This window comes from Crotalus tigris, unplaced genomic scaffold (assembly GCF_016545835.1).
Source record: "Crotalus tigris isolate CLP2741 ecotype Arizona unplaced genomic scaffold, ASM1654583v1 scf7180000021159.508159, whole genome shotgun sequence".
Lineage (NCBI taxonomy): Eukaryota > Metazoa > Chordata > Lepidosauria > Squamata > Viperidae > Crotalus > Crotalus tigris.
The window spans coordinates 206,929-232,770 of NW_024098372.1; the positions used below are offsets into that span (position 1 = coordinate 206,929).

General features: G+C 39.2%; 1 protein-coding gene across 2 annotated transcripts in view; it reads right to left on the minus strand.

Moving 5' to 3' along the window:
- Positions 1 to 4,839: 4,839 nt before the first annotated feature.
- The window catches only part of RDM1 (RAD52 motif containing 1), a 37,638-nt gene continuing 16,635 nt past the window's right edge, over positions 4,840 to 25,842 (minus strand). Inside the window, exons 7-12 of one of the 2 annotated variants that reach the window (XR_005559886.1) lie at positions 22,765 to 22,834; positions 22,420 to 22,491; positions 14,744 to 14,802; positions 13,914 to 13,994; positions 7,902 to 8,020; positions 4,840 to 5,956 (exon numbers count right to left, since the gene is read on the minus strand). The gene's annotated coding sequence lies outside the window, so the exon portion shown is untranslated. The remainder of the gene's footprint in view (positions 5,957 to 7,901; positions 8,021 to 13,913; positions 13,995 to 14,743; positions 14,803 to 22,419; positions 22,492 to 22,764; positions 22,835 to 25,842) is intronic. The other variant, XR_005559887.1, reaches the window with a different exon arrangement.

The window sequence follows — 25,842 nt, forward strand, 5'->3', positions numbered from 1 at the left end:
TGACAACAAGCACACTGAAAAGAAAAAGATTAGAGGTGAATACATCAAGAGAGTGAAGAAGATCTTAAAGTCCAAACTCAATGGAGGAAATACCATAAAGGCAATCAACACCTGGGCAATTCCAGTCACTAGGTACACAGCTGGAATAGTGGACTGGACTCAAGCAGAACTAAAAGCAATGGATAGGAAGACCAGAAAAATAATGACAATCAATCATGCCCTTCATCCACGCAGTGACATTGATAGACTTTATCTACCAAGACAAATAGGTGGGCGTGGAATGCTACAAGTACATCAGATGGTTGAAGAAGAAAAAATGGCTTTGGAAGAATATCTGAAGAACAATGATGAAGATGCACTGAAATTAGTATATCAGGAAGGATTACTGACTACTGAAGAGACCAAACTGGCCTACAAGAAAGACCAAATGAAGAACAGAATAGAGGCATGGGAAGACAAAGCACTACATGGCCAATACATTAAAAAAATAGCTGGGAAAGCAGATAATAATAAAACCTGGCAATGGCTAAGAGCAGGAAAATTGAAGAAAGAGACCGAGGGACTAATTCTGGCTGCACAAGACCAAGCCTTAAGGACAAATGCATACAAAGTCAAAATTGAGAAGACAGCAACAGACAGTAAGTGCCGCCTATGCAAAGAAGCTGAAGAAACAGTGGACCACTTGGTAAGCTGTTGCAAGAAGATTGCACAGACTGACTACAAGCAGCGGCATGACAAAGTAGCAACAATGGTGCATTGGAAGATCTGCAAAAAATATCATTTGCCTGTAAGCAAAAACTAGTGGGATCATAAAATAGAGAAAGTCATAGAAAATGATAAAATTAAACTGCTCTGGGACTTCAGAATTCAAACAGACAAGCACCTGCAACATAACACCCCAGACTTAACAATTGTCGATAAGAAAGACAAAAAGTCTGGATAGTGGACGTGGCAGTGCCTGGAGACAGCAGAATAGACGAGAAAGAACTGGAGAAGATAACAAAATACAAAGACCTACAAATAGAAATAGAAAGACTGTGGCAAAAGCAAGCAAGGGTAGTACCAATAGTGATAGGCTCCTTGGGTGCAATCCCAAAACAACTGGAGCACCACTTGAACACCATTGGCATTGACAAATTCGCTATTAGTCAATTGCAAAAGGCGGCCTTACTAGGAACTGCTTCCATCCTGCGACGATACCTGTAATACCATCAAACATCCACATCTGCCTATCCCAGGTCCTGGGTAAGGACTCGATAGGTAGACAAAATGCCAAATCCAGTCTGAACATCTGGCTGACTGTGCGATGATCCATATATAGTTAGTAATAATAATAATAATAATAATATAATAATAATAATAATAAAAAAGTCTGGATAGTGGATGTGGCAGTGCCTGGAGACAGCAGAATAGAAGAGAAAGAACTGGAGAAGATAACAAAATACAAAGACCTACAAATAGAAATAGAAAGACTGTGGCAAAAGCAAGCAAGGGTAGTACCAATAGTCATAGGCTCCTTGGGTGCAATCCCAAAACAACTGGAGCACCACTTGAACACCATTGGCATTGACAAATTCGCTATTAGTCAATTGCAAAAGGCGGCCTTACTAGGAACTGCTTCCATCCTGCGACGATATCTGTAATACCATCAAACATCCACATCTGCCTATCCCAGGTCCTGGGTAAGGACTCGATAGGTAGACAAAATGCCAAATCCAGTCTGAACATCTGGCTGACTGTGCGATGATCCATAATAATAATAATAATAATAATAATAATAATAATAATAATAATAATAATAATAATAATAATTGGAAGGGATCTTGGAGGTCATCTAGCCCAACCACCTGCTCAGGCAAGGAAACCCTATACCATTTCAGACATATGGCTGTCCAGTTTCTTCTTAAAGACTCCCAGCGTTAGAGCATTCACAGCTTCTGGAGGTAGGTTGTTCCACTGATTAATTGTTCTAACTGTCAGGATGTTTCTCCTTAGTTCTAGGTTGTTTCTCTCTTTGGTTAGTTTCCATCCGTTGCTTCTTGTTCTGCCTTCAGGTGCTTTGAAGAACAGCTTGAGGCTAGCATTAAAAACATTATGCAAGGCACGTCTCCATTCCTATTATGTCACTAAGCAAATAAATTTTGTAGCATCATTAACTGAATTCAGTTCCAGCTAGAGAGAGTGAGAGGCTTTCATATAATCTTTTTTCATAGGGGTCAAAATAAATTAAACCTCCCTGGAAAGGAAGCACTCTCTGCTGCTCTGATTTGGGCAGCAAATTATTTTGGGTGGTTTCCTGCACTGTTAGCAACTCTCATTTGGGGGAGGGCAGTCTGGAAAATTGCTTTTTGTCTTGTAGTTTCAACCAGGTTAGTAAGTGCTAGAACATGGAGGCATCCTCGACTTTTTGCCCCTCTGGATTTGACGTTTTAATCTGAAAAGAGAGGTGTGGTTGTGAGGGATTAATGTAAAGATTTTTCACAGTGAGAAAAAAGAATCAATGACTGGCAGAGAGAACAATGTTTTTTTTCTCTGTTTCTCAATAAGCTGTTTTTCTCCATCATCTGTTTGTAAAAAGGTTCCAACATGGTCTTGGTAAGACTAATAAGGACCAAATCAAGTCCACCAGCCAGAGGTTCCTTATCAGAATTGGAGGTGGAATGAATCCAAGCTCAATACACCCATTTAGTTACCCCTATTTGTCCCCACCACCACCATTAATTTTTAGAAAAATCAGTTGCATTCTTCCTTGTGATATTACTATATAACTGCCACATCTGCTGTGGCTCTTTGAGGTTGAACATATTATATTAAATCCTGTCTGCAGCAATGTGGTCGTCTCGAGTTACAGTGTTCAAGGAAATGTTAGCTCTTCACTAAAGCAATATATTGAACATTTGGAGAAGTTTATCTTTTCATCTCTGGACTGAGATATTGTAGGTTAATAAATTAGTATAAGGATCTCTAGAAAACTATTACAGCTTACCTTAATCAAAACAATTATTTCAACAATAACCACCATCGTTGTTGCCATCGAAATACCCAACATCAACTTTTTGTAATATCCAGATTGTGAAATTCCCTGTCTTGGTATTTGCAAAGTTAAACAAAGAGAAGGAAAATGGAAGATGGGCCTTCATACATTTGAACATTTTCTCCATCCTGACTAATGATATAGAGAGCAATGTGTACTCATTGGTATGTATCAGACTGCCTTATAACAGTTGGGTTCTCAGATAATGCTGAGCTAGTAGTTGGTTATTTGGAATATCTTAGCCATATCACCCCATCGGTGTAATTTAGGAATAACTATAGTATAAACCCACAACTTAAATTTATGGCTTATTATCTTGAACCTAGAATCCTGGTTTATTAGTGGTTTATACTTTGCCATACCCAAGGCCCTTATCAATTCATGATAAACTCAAGGCAAGACAAAGGCAAGTTTCAAAACTCTTGCTCTCTCTTGTAATTTTCCCTGGCACCTTTTTTGCCATCTTGAATACCAGACAGATGGAAGAATCTGGAATTTGTATGTCAAATCACCTATTAGCCCCACAAAAACTAACAAAATACCCCTTTCATTAAAAAAAATGTAGTTATTTTGAGGAAAAAAACCCATGGGCAGAGTCTTATAAATGCATGCTCATAATAAACCCACTTTGGAATTATTAAATTATAGTGAACATCAAGAGATACATTTTATAAATGGTAACTTTACAAAACATTAACAAAACTCTTCATAAATCACTGACCAAATATACCTATAAATATAGATGGGGAAAGTATTATTGCTGCTACGACATGGGAGATACCATATGTGTAAGGGTTAAAAAAGTTTTAAGAAGTAGGCAGGAAATAGATAAAATAAGTGATGATTATGTGTAATACTGTATATGATTTATTGGGGAAAATCACAAAGTAAACCTTATTTAATATTATGTGAATATAGATAATATGCATATTGTCCAAGTTTTATTTTCATCTACTATTACAAAAGTTTTTGCAAAATTTAGCACTAAAAAAATCTTCAGCTATTACTGACAATATTGATTCTGTTCCTTTGAAATAGCATGTCAAATTTCAAAAGCAGTTGATAAATCACGCCCAAGACAATGATACATCATCATCATTATTATCATCATTATCATTTTAGCACAGGGAACATTTGACTATGCCATTGCTCAGTACATCCATTTTCTTTAATGACCAGTATCTTTATGAAAGAAATATTGCAAACACTTGCAGTGCTTTTAATCTATATAAAAGCTCCCTTCCCTAGAAAAGAAGTACATTTGGATCCATCTTCATTTTAAAAGCAATGTTATACAAATTTAGATTTCTTAAAACCATATCATCCTATCTCAACCTCTGATTTAATTCTGATGAACCTCATTCTGCTTTTCTTTATTTTCATTTTTCAGTTATTTTAGCTTCGTGCAATATGCCACTCCCAAAATGCTGATCACCATCTGGAAGAACATTACTTATATACACATGTCACTTTCTCTTGAGTACAGACATGGAAATCAGGCCGAGAAGTGATCTCCGCACATGCACATTACTTTAAACAACCTAACAAGACTTTTACTTAAAAACAGTAATTGCCTTTACAGAAATGCATGTGCAATTAATTTATACCCATTTGGTCTCCTGGAAAAAAAAGAGACACATCTAAGCCATCAGATGTTGGTAAAGCTCCTAACAGTGCAATTGTTAGGACTACTTATCTAGGTTTGTCTTTACTTCATCAGAAAGTTTATCCCTTTTTCTGGAGCTTGCTGCAATCATATCATTTACATTCTTAGGGGGCAAAAAGTAGGAGATCCATAGAGCAGGTGTCTCCTGGCTACTTTTCACACTGAAGTCTTTCATGAGAAGATCTATTCTAGAGCTTAATTTAGCACAAGCCATCTGGATATTGGACTCTCTGCAGGTCACATTCATAATATGGATCATGAGGGAAATGAGTTTCCTGATAGGCTTACTTGGAAAGAAAGATGCCAACCCTGTGTTCAATTCAATTTTATTGAGTTCACCCTGAATCAAATTATAAGCAGTGTCTCCCAAAAGATGAAGCAAAGGGGAAGCAGAGGTGGTTTGTTCATGATGTTTCCAATGTGTCTTATGAGACAATGTTATATCAGGCGAGAGTTCATTCAAAGTTTCTGACTCCTCAGCACTGTCATCAACCACAACAGAAGCAGTCAAAGGAGGAAGCTTAGTTAGAAGATGAAAAATGGAGCAGTTCTTTAAGGAATGAAGTGCTGCTTGAAGAAGCCTGTTAAAGGAAGCAGCCTTCTGAAGCTCCAGTTCCCTTGATAGTGTCCCCAATTTTTCTGCCATGGTATACAAAGCAAAATTTCTTTGTTCTCCTGCAAGTTTTCCAGTAGTTTTTGCAAATTCTACGTTTTCTCTGAGCAACCTGAGAAATAATTCTTTTTCCTCTAGAAATAATTCTTTTTCTTCTGGATTTTTCCCAATCCAATGATCTCTCTTTACCCTTTTCAGGTGTCCCTTAAATCTTTTCCGATGGCTTTTAGTGCTCAGGATGATGTTACCATAATCTTCTGAAATTTCTGTAGGCAATTCCTTTTGATCTCCAACGCTTGAGTCTCCTGTTCACTTTCTGCTAATTTTGCTTTGAGAGCTACCAGTAGCAAATCTGTTAACTTGTACAGCTTTTTCAGCTCATTTTTATCAGACCACATCACATCCACATATTCATCAGGGGTGAGTTTACTTAATCTGATGGCTGATTTTAAAATATGTGGTCTGTGTTTATGAAAATGGATACCTAAATGAATACGCCCATGGGTCATTAAGAGTGACAGAGTGACATTATAATGTTCAGGTTTTTCAGAGATAATATTTAATATGTTGGTAGAATTTAATTTTCTGGTTTCCAGTACTTTCTTTACTTCATCTTGCATGGTTCCCCAAAGTTCCTCTTTCTCTGCTCAGAAAGAAGAAAAAGGAGGAGGTCAAAAAAGGAAACAGGGTTTTTCTTTCACTGGTAGCAAATACTATGGGTGGAACAGATAACTGAATTTGTTAGTTATATATCAGTTTATCCAATTAGAATTAGATGTGGCCTAGAGTTCAATCTGGTACCCATTTAACCCAGGATTAGTTCCAATTACTATTAAGCAGACATGTTTCAGACTACACAGTGGATAACCAGTGCAGATCATCTTGACATTTGGATGTTTAGGTGATATTAAAAACTGGCTTGCTTGGCCTAAGACAGGAATTTGTGGTGACAATCTGTTTGAATACTAGAACCATATAGTTACTCACGGTAGAATTTTGAGAAGGAAAGTATAGTTTGCCATAGATAACATGTGGTCATTACATAGATCAGGTTTGATCCATGGACTGTACCAGTCTTCCCCAACATGGTGCTTTCCATACAAAATAAAAAGCACAGATCATGGAAATCTCAGCTAAAGGCTATCTAGAAGGCATCAGATTGGGAAAGGCTAGACCACCTAACATAATCTTTGGATTAAGATGAAAAATCCTTTAAATTATAAATGTTTTTACTATTTTCTGCTAACTCAAGTTTTAAAAAAATCTGAGAATAAGAGATAATATCTCAGTTATCACAAGTCACAAGATGGAGAAGGAAGAACTACCCTGAATTCCAGACCTTTAGCTCCCTTATAGTTAATGACACCTCTTAATCTACTTTGCTTAGACCGGGCAATTAGAATGCTAGACTGGGTGACCAAGGAGGCAAGTCTTAAAAAGACAATGTAAGATCTTTTCAGTAGAGATGGGAGGAGCCCATGTGGCTATTGGCAGTAAGGGCTCTGTTAATCTGGGAGTTTATCATCTTTGGTCTTGGATGGAGTTGCACTACCCCAGGCAGATCTGGTGCATAATCTGGGAGTTCTCCTGGATTCATGGCTCCTCCTTGAAGAGCAGGGGCCAGTTTTGCCTAGGAAGGCCTTTGCTTAACTTTGTGTTGCACACTAGTTATACCCTTTCCTGGGGTATATACCGGAGGCTCTTTGCTTGGTCATATCCTATTTGCACTATTGCAATGATCTACATGGGATTATCTTGAAAAATATCTGGAAGCATCAACTGGTAACAGCTGTGCAAGTAATCTTGGGTGTCCCCAAATGCATGTAACACCCCTGCTGCATGAGTTGCATTGAAGCCAATTTGCTTTCAGGTCCAATTCATGGTTTTGGTTATGATCTTTAAATCTGTACATGGCATGGGGTCAGATTACCTGCAAGGGTGACTTTGCCCCATTGCATCGGCCCATCCTGCTCAGGCAGGCAGGGAGGGTATGTTGCAGATCTTATCAGTTAAAAGAATTTCGACTGGTGGGGTCCAGGAAGAGACCCTTCTCTGCTGCTACATCCACCGTTTGGAATGTTCTCCCCACAGAGGTGAGGTGGGCCCCCATTTTTCTGAAGACCAGGCTCTGCCATATTGCTTGGGGCTCAAGCTTGTTTGAAGACTCTCCCCCTTGTCTTTTTCACTTTGACTTTTTATTATTTTGCCTCCCAATATTCATAAGCAGTTTTTATATTTTACTTGTACACTGCCAAAGTTTCTCTCTGAGGGAGATGGACATTTCTAAATTAGATTAAAATAAAATAAAATAAAATAAACCTATCACTTCCACAAGCATTAATATATTGAATGAGACACTAGAAATAATAAGAGAATTTAAGGAAAAAAACCTGTCTGGCTTAATCAATTTTATGGTGCATGTTAATGCTTGGTTATGCATCCATTTAATATGCAATCAGTAATTTGTAAATCAATCAATTAGTTCTCCCAAACTCATGTATTGTTCTATCACTGGATTTTTGTCTAGGTTAGGACTGTGAAAGGATTGGAATGGATGCAAAATATTTTGGAAAAATGCTTTTGCTTACCATAATCAATAATGTTTGAGACACATCTATTGGTGCAATCCAGCTTGATGGTATTAGATGAGGCTTCAATGGTATCCTGATTTTTGCAAAGGCAGCAGGACATTTTCCTAGGCAAAATACTGTGGATGAAAAAGGACAAGGGCTTCACAAATTTTTATTATTAGTTCTACAAGCTACAATGATATTTAAACTCCAAGTTAAATCTAGTCCTTTCAATCGGGTGCCACAGTTTAGAACAAGCACAAGGAAAGATCTCTCTGTCCTTGTAGCTCAGAACTGGGTTGAACTAATAAGGAGTTAAGATACAGATAGCAAACAATGGTAATAATTGCTCCCCATCATGGGAGTATAACAATATCTATCTACTAGTCAGATATTATATTTCAATGCAGCATTAGTCAAGAGGATGAAGCAAAGAGCCATCACGAAAAAGACCTTATTACTAGAGTTAAGTTGTACAGGCAGGAAAGCAAGTATTGAAGTTTCTTAGGCCTTGTGTATCTAGAATTCTACAGAAATTTATGCAGGCTGGTATTAAGACTGCTCTTAAATTCAGAATTTAGGTACAGTGGTAGAATCTTGCTGGAATCTGGGTTTATCAGATCCTTGTATATTTAAAGGGTACAATTGCTCAGGAGTTAAAAGATGTGAGATTGTCAGTCCCGTTTATGGATTACTGCCTTGTTGTGGCGAAGGGGCTTGTGTAACTCAATGAAGCTATAAGCTATGCCGTGCAGGGCCACCTGAGACGGACAGGTCATAGCAGAGAGTTCTGACAAAATGTGATCCACTGGAGAAGGAAATGGCAAACCACTCCAGTATCTTTGCCATGAAAACCCCATGAACAGTACTAAAAGGCAAAAAAATATGACGCTGGAAGATGAGCCCCTCAGGTCAGAAGGTGTCCAATATGCTACTGGGGAAGAGCAGAGGGCTAGTACTAGTAGCGCCAGAAAGAATGAAGTGACTGGGCCAAAGCCGAAAGGACGCTCAGCTGTGGATATATCTGGTGGTGAAAGGAAAGTCCGATGGTGTAAAGATTTTTTCTCCATGGGAACCTCGAATGTAAGATCCATGAATAAAGGCAAGCTAGACATAGTCAAAAAAGAGATGACAAGACTGAACATCTTAGGAATCAGTGAACTAAAATGGACAGGAATGGGTGAATTTAACTCAGATGACCATCAGATATACTACTGTGGGCAAGAATCCCTCAGAAGAAATGGAGTAGCCTTCATAGTCAATAAAAGAATAGGAAAAGCAATACTGGGATACAATCCCCAAAATGACAGAATGATCTCAATTCAAATCCAAGGCAAACTATTCAATATCACAATAGTCCAAATCTATGTCCCAACCACTGGTGCTGAAGAGGATGAAATTGACCGGTTCTATGAAGCCCTACAGCACCTTATAGAATTAACACCAAAAAATGATGTTCTTATCATCATGGGGGATTGGAATGCTAAGGTAGGAAGCCAAAAGATAACCAGAATAACAGGCAAGTTTGGCCTTGAAGTACAAAATGAAGCAGGGCACAGGCTGATAGAATTTTGTCAAGAGAATACGATGGTCATAACAAACACTCTTTTCCAACAATCCAAGAGACGGCTCTACACATGGACATCACCAGACGGTCAACATAGAAATCAGATTGACTATATGCTCTGCAGCCAAAGATGGAGAAGCTCTATACAGTCAGTAAAAACAAGACCAGGAGCTGACTGTGGCTCAGATCATGAGCTTCTCGTTGCAAAATTTAGGCTTAAATTGAAAAAAGTAGGGAAAAGCACTAGGACACTCAGGTATGAACTCAATCATATTCCTGATGAATATACAGTAGAGGTAACAAATAGATTTAAGGAATTAGATCAGATAGACAGAGTGCCTGAAGAACTATGGATGGAAGTTCGCAACATTGTACAAGAGGTAGCAACTAAAACCATCCCAAAGAAAAAGAAATGCAAGAAAGCAAAATGGCTGTCTGAGGAAGCTTTGCAAATAGCTGAGGAAAGAAGGGAAGCGAAAGGCAAAGGAGAAAGAGAAAGATACACCCAATTGAATGCAGAATTCCAGAGAGTAGCTAGAAGAGATAAGAATGCCTTCTTAAATAAACAGTGCAAAGAAATAGAAGAAAACAACAGAATAGGGAGGACCAGAGATCTCTTCAAGAAAATTGGAGATATGAAGGGAACGTTTCATGCAAAGATGGGCATGATAAAGGACCAAAATGGCAGAGACCTAACAGAGGCAGAAGAGATTAAGAAGAGATGGCAAAACTACACAGAAGAACTATACAAGAATGAGCTTAACGTCCCAGATAACCACAATGAGATGGTCACTGACCTCGAACCAGACATCCTAGAATGTGAAGTGAAATGGGCCTTAGAAAATCTGAGCAACAACAAAGCTAGTGGAGGTGACAGTATTCCAGCTGAGCTATTCAAAATCTTAAAAGACGATGCAGTAAAAGTGCTACACACAATTTGTCAGCAAATTTGGAAAACTCAACAGTGACCACAGGATTGGAAAAGGTCAGTTTACATTCCAATTCCAAAGAAAGGCAATGCCAAATAATGTTCAAACTATCGCACTATTGCACTCATTTCACATGCTAGTAAAGTTATGCTTAAAATCCTACAAGCTAGACTCCAGCAGTATGTGGATCGAGAACTACCAGAAGTACAGGCAGGATTTCGAAGAGGCAGAGGAACTAGAGATCAAATTGCCAACATATGCTGGATCATTTGTCTCTTGAGAAACCTATATGTGGGTCAAGAAGCAACAGTGAGAATTGGACACAGAACCACTGATTGGTTCAAAATTGGAAAAGGAGTCAGGCAAGGCTGTGTACTGTCGCCCTGCCTGTTTAACTTATATGCAGAGCACATCATGAGAAAGGAAGGGCTAGATGAATCAAAAGTTGGAATTAAGATTGCCGGGAGAAATATCAACAACCTAAGATATGCAGATGATACCACTCTAATGGCAGAAAGTGAAGAGGAACTAAAGAGACTCTTGATGCGGGTGAAGAAGGAGAGTGCAAAAGTTGGTTTGAAACTCAACATTAAGAAAACCAAAATCATGGCATCCGGCCCTCTCAATTCCTGGCAAATAGATGGGGAAGAAATGGAGGTAGTGACAGATTTTATTTTTGGGGGCTCAAAGATCACCTCAGATGGGGACTGCAGCCAAGAAATTAAAAGATACTTGCTCCTGGGGAGGAAAGCTATGGCAAATCTAGACAGCATTCTAAAAAGCAGAGACATCACCCTGCCAACAAAAGTGCGTGTAGTCCAGGCCATGGTTTTCCCAGTTGCAATGTATGGCTGTGAAAGTTGGACCATAAGAAAGGCTGAGCGCAAAAGAATTGAGGCCTTTGAACTATGATGCTGGAGAAGACTCCTGCGAGTCCCTTGGACTGCAAGGTGATCAAACCGGTCAGTCCTAGAAGAGATCAACCCCGACTGCTCTTTAGAAGGCCAGATCCTGAAGTTGAAACTCAAATACTTTGTCCACCTAATGAGAAGGAAGGATTCACTGGAGAAAGGCCTAATGCTGGGAAAGATTGAGGGCAATAGAAGAAGGGGACGACAGAGAATGAGATGGCTGGATAGAGTCACTGAAGCAGTAGGTGTGAACTTAAATGGACTCCAGAAGATGGTAGAAGACAGGAAGACCTGGAGGAACGTTGTCCATGGGGTCGCGATGGTCGGACACGACTTCGCAATTAACAACAACAACAACAACAGTGTTCCATGTGCCCCTCGGCTAGGAAACGGAAATGAGCACCTCCCCTAGAATCAGACTCAACTGAACAGGGGAAACCTTTATATTCCACTTCTGGTACATTTAACTCATCAGTTCTGTCTAACTTTAACTGGCAGTAGGTCTTCGGCCCTGCTTCTCAAGGTCTTTTTAACTAGAAAGAACCTTTGCACCTACTGTAGCTAAAGTATATGCTCTGTAGGCTGATATTTTCATGCCAGAAAGGAGATATTCTACAAGAAACAAAACTTTTTTTGTAATGTTCAGAATTGGTAAGGAAAAAAGGATGAAGTTGCGATATGTGTTATAGTGACAGATGAAAAGGGGGGGAAAGTACCCATCATTTCAATCCTTGATAATTTCAGATGGGACTTGGAAAACGTTAAAATCTTAGCGCTACCAATTAGCAATTATGTTCGCAGTACATTCTTCATAGTAAACTCAATCAGAGTTCATTTAATTAAATCAATTTTCTGGGCTCAATGACACTGTGACTCATAAAGCAATTACACAGACTAGATTATATGCTATCATTGGTGTCTATTCTTACCAACCACATAGACAGACTTTCTCCAGGATGTTCCCATATAGCTTCTCAGGTTTTCCAACAATACATCAATCATGCTGTAATCTAGTCTATCCATATTTCTGCTGATTATCCCCTTCTCTTTCGTTCCACATTTCCTAGCATTCAAGGGAGCTGGGTCTTCACATACTATATCCAAAATATGATAATATGGACTTGGACATGCCTTGAGTGAGAATTCTGGATTGATTTGTTTTATGATCCATTTATTTTCTTGGTTATCTGTAATATTCTCAGGGATGTTCTCCAACATCAAAGTTCAAAAATATCAATATTCTTTCTATGTTATTTCTATCAAAGTCCAGCTTTCACTTAATCTTTGTAGATGTAGACACCCCACAGCATCTGAACAGCTCTTCATTGCTTCCTTACCAAGTGCTAGTCTATGGCATATGTCTTGATGGCTAGTTCCTTTACTGTTGATAATTAATCCTAAAACACAGAAGCTATTTACCTCTTCAACATCTTCATAGTCAATTCTGAAGTATAACATACCAGGCTAAAGCATAGTTGGCTTATTTGTAATTCAATGTCATACATGCACAACCAAAGTAAACCAACTTTCTCCCTCCTAGTGAGTTTCAAAATTGTTTGATAAACTAGCCAAATATGAAATTCAAATATCTGGGAGACCACTGTCCACAAACAAGCAAATACACAACCCAGTTGGCCAGAATAACAACACTACCTCATCCAATAAGGTTAACAAATGAACTTGCTCAACACCCCAAATTCATCAACCCTAGCCCTCCCACCCCGTGCCCCCTTTTCTTCATAAGGCAAATATGAACTCGTACTTAAATTCTTATTCTTTGATATCATTTCTCCCAAAATGATCCTATTCCATCAAAGGCTTTTTCCTCACACTTTACACACTGAATAATAATGCTATTTAAATTTGAGACATTAATATTCTCCTGGAACTCTTTCCAATTTAGTGATCCTTTACTCACAGAGTTTTGAGAATGTGGTTCCTGTTGGTTTATATTACCAGCTCACCTGTTTAAATTTGCAAATATTTCTACTACAGTGCTTACCTTTTTTGTTAAAAGCTAAGGTTAAAAAAATAGTGATATGGAGGGATCTTTCCTCCCTTTCCTCTCTAAGTTGTTTAAACGTGAAAAAAGAGAGTTTCTGAGAAAATGCTTAGTATCTCAAAGGATTATCTTAAAGTTCTGCCACTGTATTTTGAGTGACTTGCCTTAAGGAAATATTGTAGCAACAATGAATTTAAAGACAGTTGCCATGCTAATAGTGCCATGGATCTCCACTTATTTGTTATATATTTGTATAGTTCAATAAGAATTCAACACAAAATGCTAGTTATTCTTACCCCCAAGGAAGCAGTGTGGAATAATCATAGGTAGAACCAATGTTATGGGAAAAGTGGGATGTAAAGTCATAACAATGTAAGAAAATATCCTAAATATGCCCTGGTGGATTTAGAGATCAAGACATCTGTCTTGGAGACCAACTTAGAGACTGTTGGCTGCCCTTACTCAGAGGCCATATCTTCTCCTTCAAAAGAAAAGTGTTTGGGATTGAAATCCACCATACAAGCCTACTAATCTCCTGAAAGCATTAAGGGAGAGCTTATGCCTCATTGCTGGAAACCATATGTCTCACCCACTATCTGAAAGAGTTTCATTTTCACTTACAACTTGGATAGAAACTGCATCCCATGCCAAGCCTGAAAGGCCCCCTGCGTTATCCGCAAAATATGGTTGCCACTGAGATTGCTGGAAAGGAAAGGAAAGCAAGAGAGCTATGGAGAGTGCCTTCCACTGTATAAAATAAAGAACAGATAAAATAATGCAGACCCAAAGTAACTTTTTTTCCCTCCTCGTTGAATGGGGAGGTGAAAATTGCATGCAGGATGAGGGTGATTTCTTTCTTTTCCAATGAACTAGCTGGATATTACCACTCTAACCTTTTGAACAATCACTCCAGGCTTCCTCCAATTACCATGCTAGTTCTTCAGTCAATGCATATTTGGGATTGGGGTGTCATTACTTAATAGGACAGCAGAGCTCATGATTCAAAGGCCAAAAGAAATCCCCAGCAAGCAATATAGTTTTGACTGTAGAGATTCTAAGTTCATTGTAAGCCCTGTAGCTCCACCAAAACACTTTGGTTTTTTTCTCACATATGAAGATTCAGCTCTGGCACTGGCAACTTAGGGCTGAATCTTGATCCACTCAGAGTTCAGTCTGAACTCATTACAATACTTCTTAGAAAATAGAAAATTCATCTTGTCTTACCTGGGATCATAGATCAAACCTCTAGAGGGAAAGCTGCCTCCTTCACCCTCCAGTCCAAGCTCCCCTTTCCTATTTAAAAAATAGTTGAAGACAGGCCAACCTTTCAGTAATCAGTCATTGGCACACTTAGGGGAAGATTAATAGCCATTCGATTTCAATTTGCCTCCTTCCCTTCTTTCACCATGTTTTAAACTTTTTTTTTTTTTTTTTTTTGCTTAATGACTTACATAGATTGCAGGAGTGGAACAGGCTCAAATGCATTTTTCTCAATGGTCTGGAGACATTCCTGTTTAAAAAAGTACACACATTATGTTACACCTGGAACAAATGTCAGCTCCATCGTCACCTCTCACAGTTGCTTTATGTGCTTTTCATATATTTGCTAGGCTGTAATATGTAGTGTGTTTCCCCCAAAATAAGACTGGGTCTTATATTATTTTTTGGACCAAAAGACCCATTAGGACTTATTTTCAGGGGATGTCTGACTTTGCAGCTGCCCACCCACTCCATCCCACTATCTGGTTGCTCGCGGCTGCAACAGGGTAGGAGAGCTCATGTCATACTGGTGCCACCGCCACAAAGTGAGGCAAGGCGGTGGAGCTGCCTCACGCGCCCCGCACCTGCTTACTTCATGGCCCCCGTAGCCATGCCACTCTCCGCTTGGCAATGTCCCCCCGCCCATTCATTAACCCAGCTGCCTTCATGTCTCTTGCCTTTCACTCCCCTCCTGAGCCAGCCTGCCATGCTATAGAGAACAGGCAGGGGAAACTCAGTCACCTTACCCAGTCTTCCTCCATCATTTTGGAACCGGAGGGGAGGGGGGGATGATGGCAAAAGGCTCCACTGCTGCTGTGCAACATCCATGTCCACTACTAGAGGGGCTTTCTTTGGTCCTGGCAGGCCCAGCTTCACCCTGCAGATCATCTGTCCAGTAGCAGCTGCCTCCTCCTTCTTCTCTGCCAATTTTCCCATGGCTTGTACCATGACCGGATGGGGCAAGCCTCCCCTGCTGCCTCCCTCTGCCTGCCACACTCTTTCCTTTTGTAAGCAAGTGAAGCTTTCTGTCTCCATCATTTCTCCGTCCAGGCGAAAAGTGTTTGGGCACCTATGGGGCACTTGGAAACAGTGAACTACTCTGTTTCCAAGTGCCCCATAGGTGCCCAAACACTATTTGCCCAGAAGGAGACTGGAAGCTTCATCTGCTTGGGGCACCTGGAAATGAAATGAATCGCTCTGTTTCCAAGTGCTCCATAGGCACCCAAAAACTTTTTACCCAGATGGAGAAATGATGGAGACTGGAAGCTTCACCTGCTTGCAAATGGGGCTCTTAGAAACAGAGCAAATCATACCATTTCCAAGCGCTCCATTTGCAGGCAGATGAAGCTTCCAGTTTCCCTCTGAGCGAAAAGTGTGCAGTGCGTCCGGATTGTCTGCCTCTTCCCGCCTCTGCCCTCAGACTTACTTGCATTGTGCCATGCGGCCAGTGGGATGTGGCTGCTGCTAGACACCGTCAGCCCTCATGTGCTCGTTGCCTCTTGTGCTGGACATATTCCCTGTGCTTATATTTGGGGTAGGGCTTATATTAGACCCACCCCAAAAAATCAGGCTAGGGCTTATTTTCTGGGTGGGTCTTATTTTTGGGGAAACACGGTAGCTTTAATAAAGTATAACAAACCAATATATGGTGCATTGATGAGATAGGCATAGTACTTCACACACACCAAACCTCCTTGTATCATTGTTTTTCCATCCACTCCTTTATAGCTTAATTCTTGTTTGCAGCAGTATTAGTCATGGCAGCAAGTAGAATATTTAGTACATGGAATTATAGCCCTACATACAGCCAGTTTGGTCTAGCGGTTAAGGCACGATGCTAGAAGCCAGGAGACTGTGAGTTATAGTTCCACCTTAGGCATGAAAGCTGGCTGGGACAAGTCTCTCTCTCTCAGCCCACCTCACAGGGTTATTGTAGTAGAGAAAATAGAAGGAGGAAGGAGTATATTTTGAATTTGCTGCCTTGAGTTATTAATAAAAAGTAATAAAGGTGGTGTATAAACAACCTGTCTGGAGGGCATCAGCTTGAAGAAGGCTGCCCTAAAACTTTACAGATTGTCTGTCTCCCACATTGCTGCCTTTAAGGAAAGGTTGAAAATAAGCACATTTCTGGAGGGCTTTTGAGGACTGATGGCATATATTTGTTTTCATTTTATTTACTGTTTTTTTTAAACCTTTATTGTATTTTTGTATCTTGTCGGTCACCAAGAATGTTATAATTGTGATGGCATACAACTTTGTTGCCTAAGCAAATAAATAGGATGACGTCCCCCCAGAACTATAAGATTGGGGAACTCCACTGCCAATCTGCATATGACATCAAGTAGCAGGGAGAAATTCCTATATGGAGGGAGGTTGGTACCAGCAATCGCATCTAATCCCTAATCTCACAAGTAAGGTCTTGTACCCAGCTATCAAAAGACAGGACCCATTTTCAACTCAAAACATCACAATTCTGCTAACATAGCTTTGGTGCCATATTTCTTCTTCATGCTCAGCCAGGTCTCCATAATGCAGAGCAAGGTGGCTGCCTGAGGATCAAATCTAAAATTAGGGTTAGGGCTTTATTAGAAATCAACCTATCTGTAAACACACTATAGAAATGGAGGAACACTACCCACAACTTAACTATAAATTTATACTTGAAAAAATCCTTGAAGCTACTGAGCTAATGAATTCCAGATTGAAAGACAAAGGTGTCACCCTAAATTTACAAAATGAAGCCCAGATCTTAACTGTTGAATCTACAATCCAAAAAGCAACAGAAGAGCACCAATTACAATCTACTGAGAACTTTGATAATCAAATCTTGATTTCAACTAAAAAATCTACAATTCAAAAAGCAACAGAAACTGAAGAAAGCAACACTAAGATGGAGGATGCTGAAGATAACAAGTACAGCATATTGAGAACCTAGACAACCTAGACAACCAAACAACAATCATAACATTGGTCATGACTTCTTACTTAAGCCAGATGAAACCGGAAGAAGAAGACCAGACTGAACTGATGACAAATATACTAAACCAAACATGGAGATTTGAACTATTAGGCCAACAATCCAATGATTATAAAGGGGCCAGTTCCTTTGAAAAAATGATAAAATAAGATAAGATAATCTTTATTGTCATTTTTTTACTGTGGGCACAACGGCACACATCAAAAATGAAATTTAGTTGCCCGCTCTCAAAGTGAAACACATACATGACACACACCTAAACATATTATGAACAACATATGTACAGACCCATATCCCTACATATACGTTGCAAATAAATATTAAATACTGTCCATTTTGAATATATAACGGAATGAGGAAGCTTGAGAGTTCACAAGGTTAATGCTGTATGGGATGAAACTATGGCTGAATCTGGATATTCTGCTACTGATACCATGAAGCATCCTCCCAGAAGGTAACAAGGAAAACAGGATGGTCTCCCTTGATTCAAATAACATGTGTGGGAATGAAAGGAGATTCACCCGAGGATTTAAAGGTACTGGTATGGAAGCCTGCTTGGCACAAAAAGAAAGCTAGAGTCAGACTTAAAAAATGGGATTTTTTGTCTTGTAATGGAAGAGCCTAAAATCTTACTTAATGGACTAAGGAGATTTTAATAGATATTAATTGATTTAATATTTAGGACTTAGATTTACAATACTTTATTAGTAAGTGATGAGGTACTAGGATGAGAAATAGAATATATTTGTGAAATAAAGTAAGAATCTATTTAAGTAAACAGGGAATTTTTAATGATGCAACCTGAGATATGTACGAAATATATTGTTATTGGACTATTGATTACCCAATCACCATACTGTTTCCTTAATACCTGGATTTTTGTAAAACTGGAAAATTAATAAAACTTGTTTAAAAAAAAGAAAGAAACCAACCTGTTATTCAAAAGCACCAGCCAGAGTCCAAAACCACTTAAGGAAATTGGGGATGAGCACAGGGAGTCAGGACGCAGAACTAATACAGTACAGTATTCTCTGTGAACAGCCCACTCTCTACCTCCAATCCTCTCTCATTACCCATCACATTTCTACCTGCCCCCAAGATCCCCCCCTTCCTGGCCCTTGCCCCTTGTGATTGGTACTAGGAGGCTTTTGATAGGCATTGGGTGTCTTTGGACACAAACCACATGACTTTTCCATCCAATCATCTAATCACCCACTGCACTTCCAAGTTCCCTGCTCTTATAAAGAACTGAAGGTAAAATAACAGCCACCCACCAAAACTAGTGCAAACTGCTGTCCCCTCCAACTCCCAACATGCAACGGATTAGGCAGTCAAAGCTTTTGTTATCCTTAAACCACTGTTAAATTCAAGCAACATATCTATATCCAAGATTTTCTAACTAAAGGTTCCTTTAGCCTTTGATGAAGTCCCAGGGAGCAGAGTAGCAAAATCTTAAGAAGACCATGAGATCTTTGGACGCAAGTCTATTTTGGCTTCTCTAATATCCTTAGATCCCTTCATGATGTGAAGTAGATGAAATGGCTGCCTTCCCCTTCCAGGCACTGTGTCACAAACAAGGTAAGATAGCTACTATCCTTTTAAGCTAATGAAAAACCATGGCTGATTTATGAGATCCATAAGATGCTTGAAAGCACTGAATGTGGCTTTTAAATCCGGTGATATGCTGCCACTTAGAACAGCCAGAGTTAATTTGAAAAGTGCCATAAAAGGAGCAAAGCAAGCCCATTATCAGAAAATTCAGAACTTTTTTCAGGATTCTACAAACACCAGGCGCATGTGTCAATGCTGCTAACATTGGATGTTCCTGCTTTGACAACTGATGAAATGCAGTCATTTTCTCTTCTTCTTTAACATGCTTTTTCTGATATTTAGAAATTAGGTTTAGTAAGGGGGGGTTGGGATGAAAACTCAATTCAGCTAGCATAATAACTCTGCTTTGTGGGAACCCAAGACAAGCTGATAATGTTTTTGTGGGCTGAGGAGCTGGTGAGAAAGCCCACATTTTAGGCTAATTGGAAAATGTGATTTATGACAGCTTATTGGGGGGTGGGAATTACACTTTGTTACTTTGTATCTGGAGGAAGGGAATTTAGTTTTTGGGTTCAACTATGTAGTGCCGATACTTTGTTTCCCCAAATAAAATGTTCTTTGAGGAAGAATTTTGCCTTGGAGTTCTTTTGATGGGTTTCATCTATCGGAACCATGACAGCATGTAGCAAGGAATACAAACCATCAGAGATTATAAGGTAGCTCCATGAAGACGCAAGAGTAACAGACTTCTTAAATGAACTAAACAGAGTTTTTGGAAGATTTGAGGCATCAAATAGCACCCGTGCAAGTTGTGCCTCATCCTGACGAGCAAGTGCTTAGCTTTGATGTTACCTCTGTCCAGAGAACATTGCAGAAAGTTAACATCTGGAAGGCAGCAGGCCCAGATAATATCCCTGGATGTGTTCTTAGGGAATGTGCAGATGAGCTGGCTTGCTTTCTTACAGATATTTTCAATCTCTCATTGCAGCAGTGGCTCCATTATATTTTGCCAGTGCCAAAAAAGTCTACAGTTACAGATCTCAACTATCTAGTTGCATTTACAACCATCATTATGAAATGTTTTGAGAGGCTGATAAAGGACATTATTGTATCTAGTCTCCTGCCACCATTTGACTTGCTTCAGTTTGCTTACTGACCAAATTGCTCTACAGAGGATGTTATTTCTTCTCTTCTCTATCTGAGCTTGGAGCACTTAAAATAAATACTCATGTGTGAATGCTGTTTGTCGACTTCAGTTCAGCATTTAATGAAATCATTCCTCAGCATCTAGTAGACAAACTGGGCCTTTTAGGCTTTAATATTCCTTTGTGCAACTGGATTCTTGATTTTCTTATTTACAGGCCCCAGTATGTGCGAGTTGGGACTAATATTTCTAACAACATTTTCTTGAGAACAGGTTCTCCTTAGGGCTGCGTCCTAACTCTGCTGCTGTTCAGCATGTGGACCCCTGACTGTTGTGTCAGGTTTGCCACCAACCGTATTGTGAAATATGAAGATGATACAACAGTAGTGGGCCTTATTCAAGATGACAATGAGACAGCTTACTGCAAGGAAGTAGAGTCAGGTGAACTGGTATAAAAAAACAGCCTAGTTTAAATGCTGGAAAAACTAAAGAGATCGTTATAGATTTCAGAAAAGGCAGGCACAGCCATACTCTTCTGTATATTAATGATTTACCTGTAGAGATGGTTACCAGCATTACATTTCTGGGTGTGTAGCTAACGAATAGGCTGGCTTGGTTGCTCAACAGTGAGACACTGGTGAAGCGGGCACGGTAGCACCTGAATTTTCTGTGTTGCATGAGAAAAATCTTCCCCTATCCTTACAACTTTCTATAGAGGGACGGTCGAGAGTATCCTGTCATTTTGCCTTGCAGTCTGGTTTGGAAGTATCACTGCTTCAGACAGGAAGGCAGTGAAGAGTGGTGAGGACGGCAGAAAAGATTATTGGCAGTTCCCTCCCTTCTATTCAGGACACAGCATATAAGTGTTGCTTGAGCAGGGTCCGTAAGATTGTCTGGGACACTACACATCCTCTTCACGACCCGTTTTCCTTGTTTCCTTCTGGGAGGAGACTTTGTTGTATCCGAAGCAGAACATCCAGAATAAGTCATAGTTTTGTCCAAACAGTATTAACTTTATGAACTCTCAAGCTTCCTCTTTTCGCTATGTATTCAAGATGGACAATGATTAATATTTTTATGTATTTATATGTAAGGATGTAGGTATATACATATGGTGTATATAGTATGTTGATATGTGTGTTATGTATATGTACATTTTTGAGAACAGGCAACAGAATTTCATTTTTAATGTGGGCCATTGTGCCCACAGTAAAAAATGACAATAAAGGTTATCTTATTTTATTTTAAGCTCTCACCAGAGTATAGTCCTCAAGGCCCCCACCCATACTCCATTTCTGGGGGAAAAAATGTACTTATGAAAGGCGCAAACCCCAAAAGCTAATGCTAATGGAGTGTTATTTCCCACAAATTCTTGTGGTTTTTGCAGCAAGGAGTGTAGCTATTGCAAAACATTCTCACAATGTTACATCTCCTAGAATAGAGCTTGACTGAATAATCAGCACTTAAAAGTATGTCCAGTGCTGGCAGATGCTGATTCAGTTCAAATTAACTTTGCTAGAAGGATGAAGATAATTCTAGAACACCAAACCTTTTAACTGTCAGCCTTCCTGATTCTGTTAACCTAAGGCTGATTTGGACTGTTTTGACTATTTTCAATACCAAGATAATATAATTATAGGCATGTAAGATTATAGAAATTGTAAAGAAGAGCTAATGAATGTTGGCCTGGTTTGATTAGTAATTGAACTGAACACAGAACTCTCAGCCAACCACCATCCATTCACTGGTCAATTCAGTGTCTTTTCTCATCCTGTCTTCTTTGGTCAATGCCTACATTCACACTGATTCACCCTCTGCACAAAAATAATAATTTTAATACATCTAATTTCCCTCCCTGTCTCTGTGCTCATTGGGGAGGACATCTGGACACTTCTGCCTTTTGGCTTCTTCACCCAGGAATGCCAGCCTATCACTACTGAGCAATTTCAGTATCAGGAAAGCAGACGAGGCAATCATTTCCAGTGAGAGCCAGGAATGCAGCTTCAAATGCAAGGAAGGAAATCACTTCTGCAAAAGGGAAGACCCAACCCCAGAGAAATCATAGGAATAAAGAGAAAGTTTTAAAATTGTATGCCCTACTTATTAGAAACTTGATTAGGAGTTTGACTAAATTTAAAAGTGGGACAGTCCTTTGGAAGATAGCAAGTAAGACACTGCTAAGGTTAGAAACTTACAGATGTGTGAGTGAAAGCAAGCCATCTAGAGACGTATTATCCAGTCTATGCAAATGATTGTTCTTGAGAATCCTAGAGAGATGGAAGAAAATTTAGAAAAACATATAGACAAAATTGCAGCCTTTCATTGTGGTGGAAGGTGGACACCATACTGTCTATTTCACTAGTTTATTTGCAGTGGTGAGGCACTTGTGATGCATAGTAATCATCAAAGTGGACAAGGAGCATTCCCCCTTTGCATCCAGCTACCTTAAGGATGACGTAAGCCCAGGTCACAATAAAGGGGATAGAAATGGATATTTCTTCCATGTTAGTTACATAGGATGAATATGAGAGTATACTCACAAGTATTCAGTCCAAGGATAGGCCCACCACACCCGTTTATTCATGGAAAAAATTGTTTCCAGTAAAATCCCTGGAGGGAAAAATGAATATAGGAGAATACAGTTCAAATGGATACTCCCAGGCAAGAATGTCTTGAAATAAGCTTTGTGTTCTTTTATACCACATTAGTCTTACACACTAAATGGAGATACATCTGAAAAGGAAATGGTACAACTCAAACCACTACAGAACCTTCTCAGGGACAGCCACAGGTATTTAAAGAAAAGCAGAAAAGGGGCTTCAGATGTGTTTCTCCTTAGACACATTCTCATCTTGTTGTGGTGAATTTGTGATCTGGCAGCTCTAACCCTTACAAACAACAGGGATGATGCTGACAGTTGCAGTTCAGTCACCTCTGGAAAGTCACAAGTTACCTATAAGTAGACCTTAAAATGAAACATTAGGAAGAAACTGATCTTATGCTATTTCTTGACCTGGCTCTACATTGGGGCAAAGAGCTGCCTTGACCTTTCTGCTAAAAAACAAACCAAACATTAAACTAAACTGAAAATTGGGAACATAATAATTTTTCTGAGACCCATATTATACAGTTATGCTTGTTGTTTTGCTATATTCTTATGAAAATACAGCAGGCTTGGTCAAAATATGTTGGAACTATGGCTTCATCTTCTTTATCATCGCATGAATTTCCAAATTTCTAGATACAATAGAATAGAATAGAATTCAATAGAATTGGAAGTTGCCTTTCGTGCCTAAGGGTGGCTAGAAATCAGAATTTAATGATTTCTAGGCCAGACCTATAGCCATTGTATTAAACTGGCTTTTATATAATAAAAATAGATGAAGTTGTTTTATTATTTTGTCACCTCCTTCTAATATGTATTGATACTCCTTTCTGAGTCTACATTGATGATTTTTATATAAATATATAGGCAGATGTTTCTAAGTAATATAGATGAACACATTTCCTGAAATTTGATTATTATTTTTTATTATTTGATAAGCTGTAATTTTTTTTTTAAAAAAAGTGCCTTTGGCTTTTCTAATAAACTTCTTTGCCTAATCTGAAATATAATCTTTGAGTATGTTAATAATGAATCCAAAGGTCTATTTTATGCCCATCTGGGTGCAGTGTTCAGAATAAATATCTACTTCAGTTTCAGATTAACTTTTGAGCTAGGTCCTCTCCAGATATTTTGAACTAAAGAGTTATTAGGCTTCCAGAGCTATTGATCACATTTCCTATATCTGCAATTAGAAAACCCATGTTAAATGGGGATGATTGAGGCTGTAATGTAACAAATTGTAATACTGCCACTGCCCTTTGTAACAAACAAACAAACATCAAACTGGTTGCTACCCCTTGTTTTTGTATGTCTTCAAGTCATTAATGACTGCCTGTACTAGTACCTGCAATTTTCTTGGCAGGATTTAGGAAGTGGTTTGCCATAACTTTCTTCCTAGGGCTGAAAGAGAATGGCTGGCCCAAAGTCACACCACCATTTAGAGTAAGGTAACCTTTAAGATATATAAACTAAAAAATATATATATCCTGGCCTCTGGATATTACTTTTGGCTAAGGGAAGGGGATAGCAAAACAATTATTAAACCAGAAAAAAACAAAGGAAAAACCCAACATCCCCCCCCCCCAAAAAAGAAAGTCCAGCTGCCTTTTGAAAAATACACGTTTGGGACAGCCATGACATTGTATCTAAAAATTTCCATACATATTAAACCAGACAGTTCACATCTAATACATGGTATATAAACCAGATATATAGTTACCAGCTTCTCTGATTGACTTCACATAACATGAAGGGCCAAATAAAATACAATCCCCATTATGCAATATTTAAAGCATATCTATGATTTAGTCCACATATTGCACAAAACCCAAGTCAAAACATGAAACAAAAATGCTTAACTGATTTTGCGACAATCAAATCCTAAAATATAGTTTACAAACTAATGGCTAACTTTACCAAACCACCTACCAAAACAAACATTATGAATAACCCCTATACATTTCAGGATATACAACTTTCCACCTTTATGCTTATTGTACCTGAGAATATTGTGCCCCATTTTCCTCTCACTTGTAACAAAAATTTCCTTCTCTTAAAGTGGCCTTCCCCCAAGTTTTAAATACTCACAGCATGACAAAAACATAGGGATGACTGAATGGCTCCGGAACAGGCACATGGTCGAGATTAGGAAAATTGGTAGTCCTGCTGCAGTTGAGGATTTTTAACGTACAATGGCATGAGGCTGGGCACGGCTGTATCGCTGCATCCAACTGTTTAATAGGCATCAATAGAGTTCCAAGGAAGAAAAGGAGGGTAGCGGAGGCCGCAACCTGTCCCATCTTTCTCATGTGCCCCAGTAAAGGATGCCTTGGAAAATGGCATCCAGCCTTGGAAGTGACTCTATGTAGTTACCAAGCAACCACATCCACATCATTCCAAATGGAGGCTGCACAATGAGGCTGCTGGTGGTAAAGGCTACTGCATTCCAAGGGCTCCATTTGTTGTGACATCATTTTATCATGATTCCTGACATCATAGAATTGCCAGAACCATGGCAATATAGGTAGGGGTCTCTTTTATAGATAATGAGTTGATTTCATGATATCACTCAGATATTTGTGATTAATTTTTTGGGGTCGGAGCCACAGTGGAGAATACCGTATATTTCAAGTGGAAAATCAGATTGTAAGACCTGGCTAGCATTCTACAGCTAATAAAAGACATCACTGCAAATTATCTAAAGCTCGAAATAAAGGGGATTAGTGGAGGAAGGAGGGTACTAGCACTTAGACCTATATACTGCCCCACAGTACTATACAGCATTCTGACTTTACAATGTCAGCATATTGCCCCCAATCATCTAGTCCTCATTTTACCAACCTCAGAAGGATGGAAGGCTGAGTCAACCTTGAGCCCATCAGGACTGAACTCCAGACTATGCACAAAGTTAGCCTGCAATACTACATAATCATTCTCAGAAGGGAAGATAAATTATAAACAGAAACTTCATGTGCAACATGTAGCTTTCTTCTTTTGCACCTAATTTATTTAT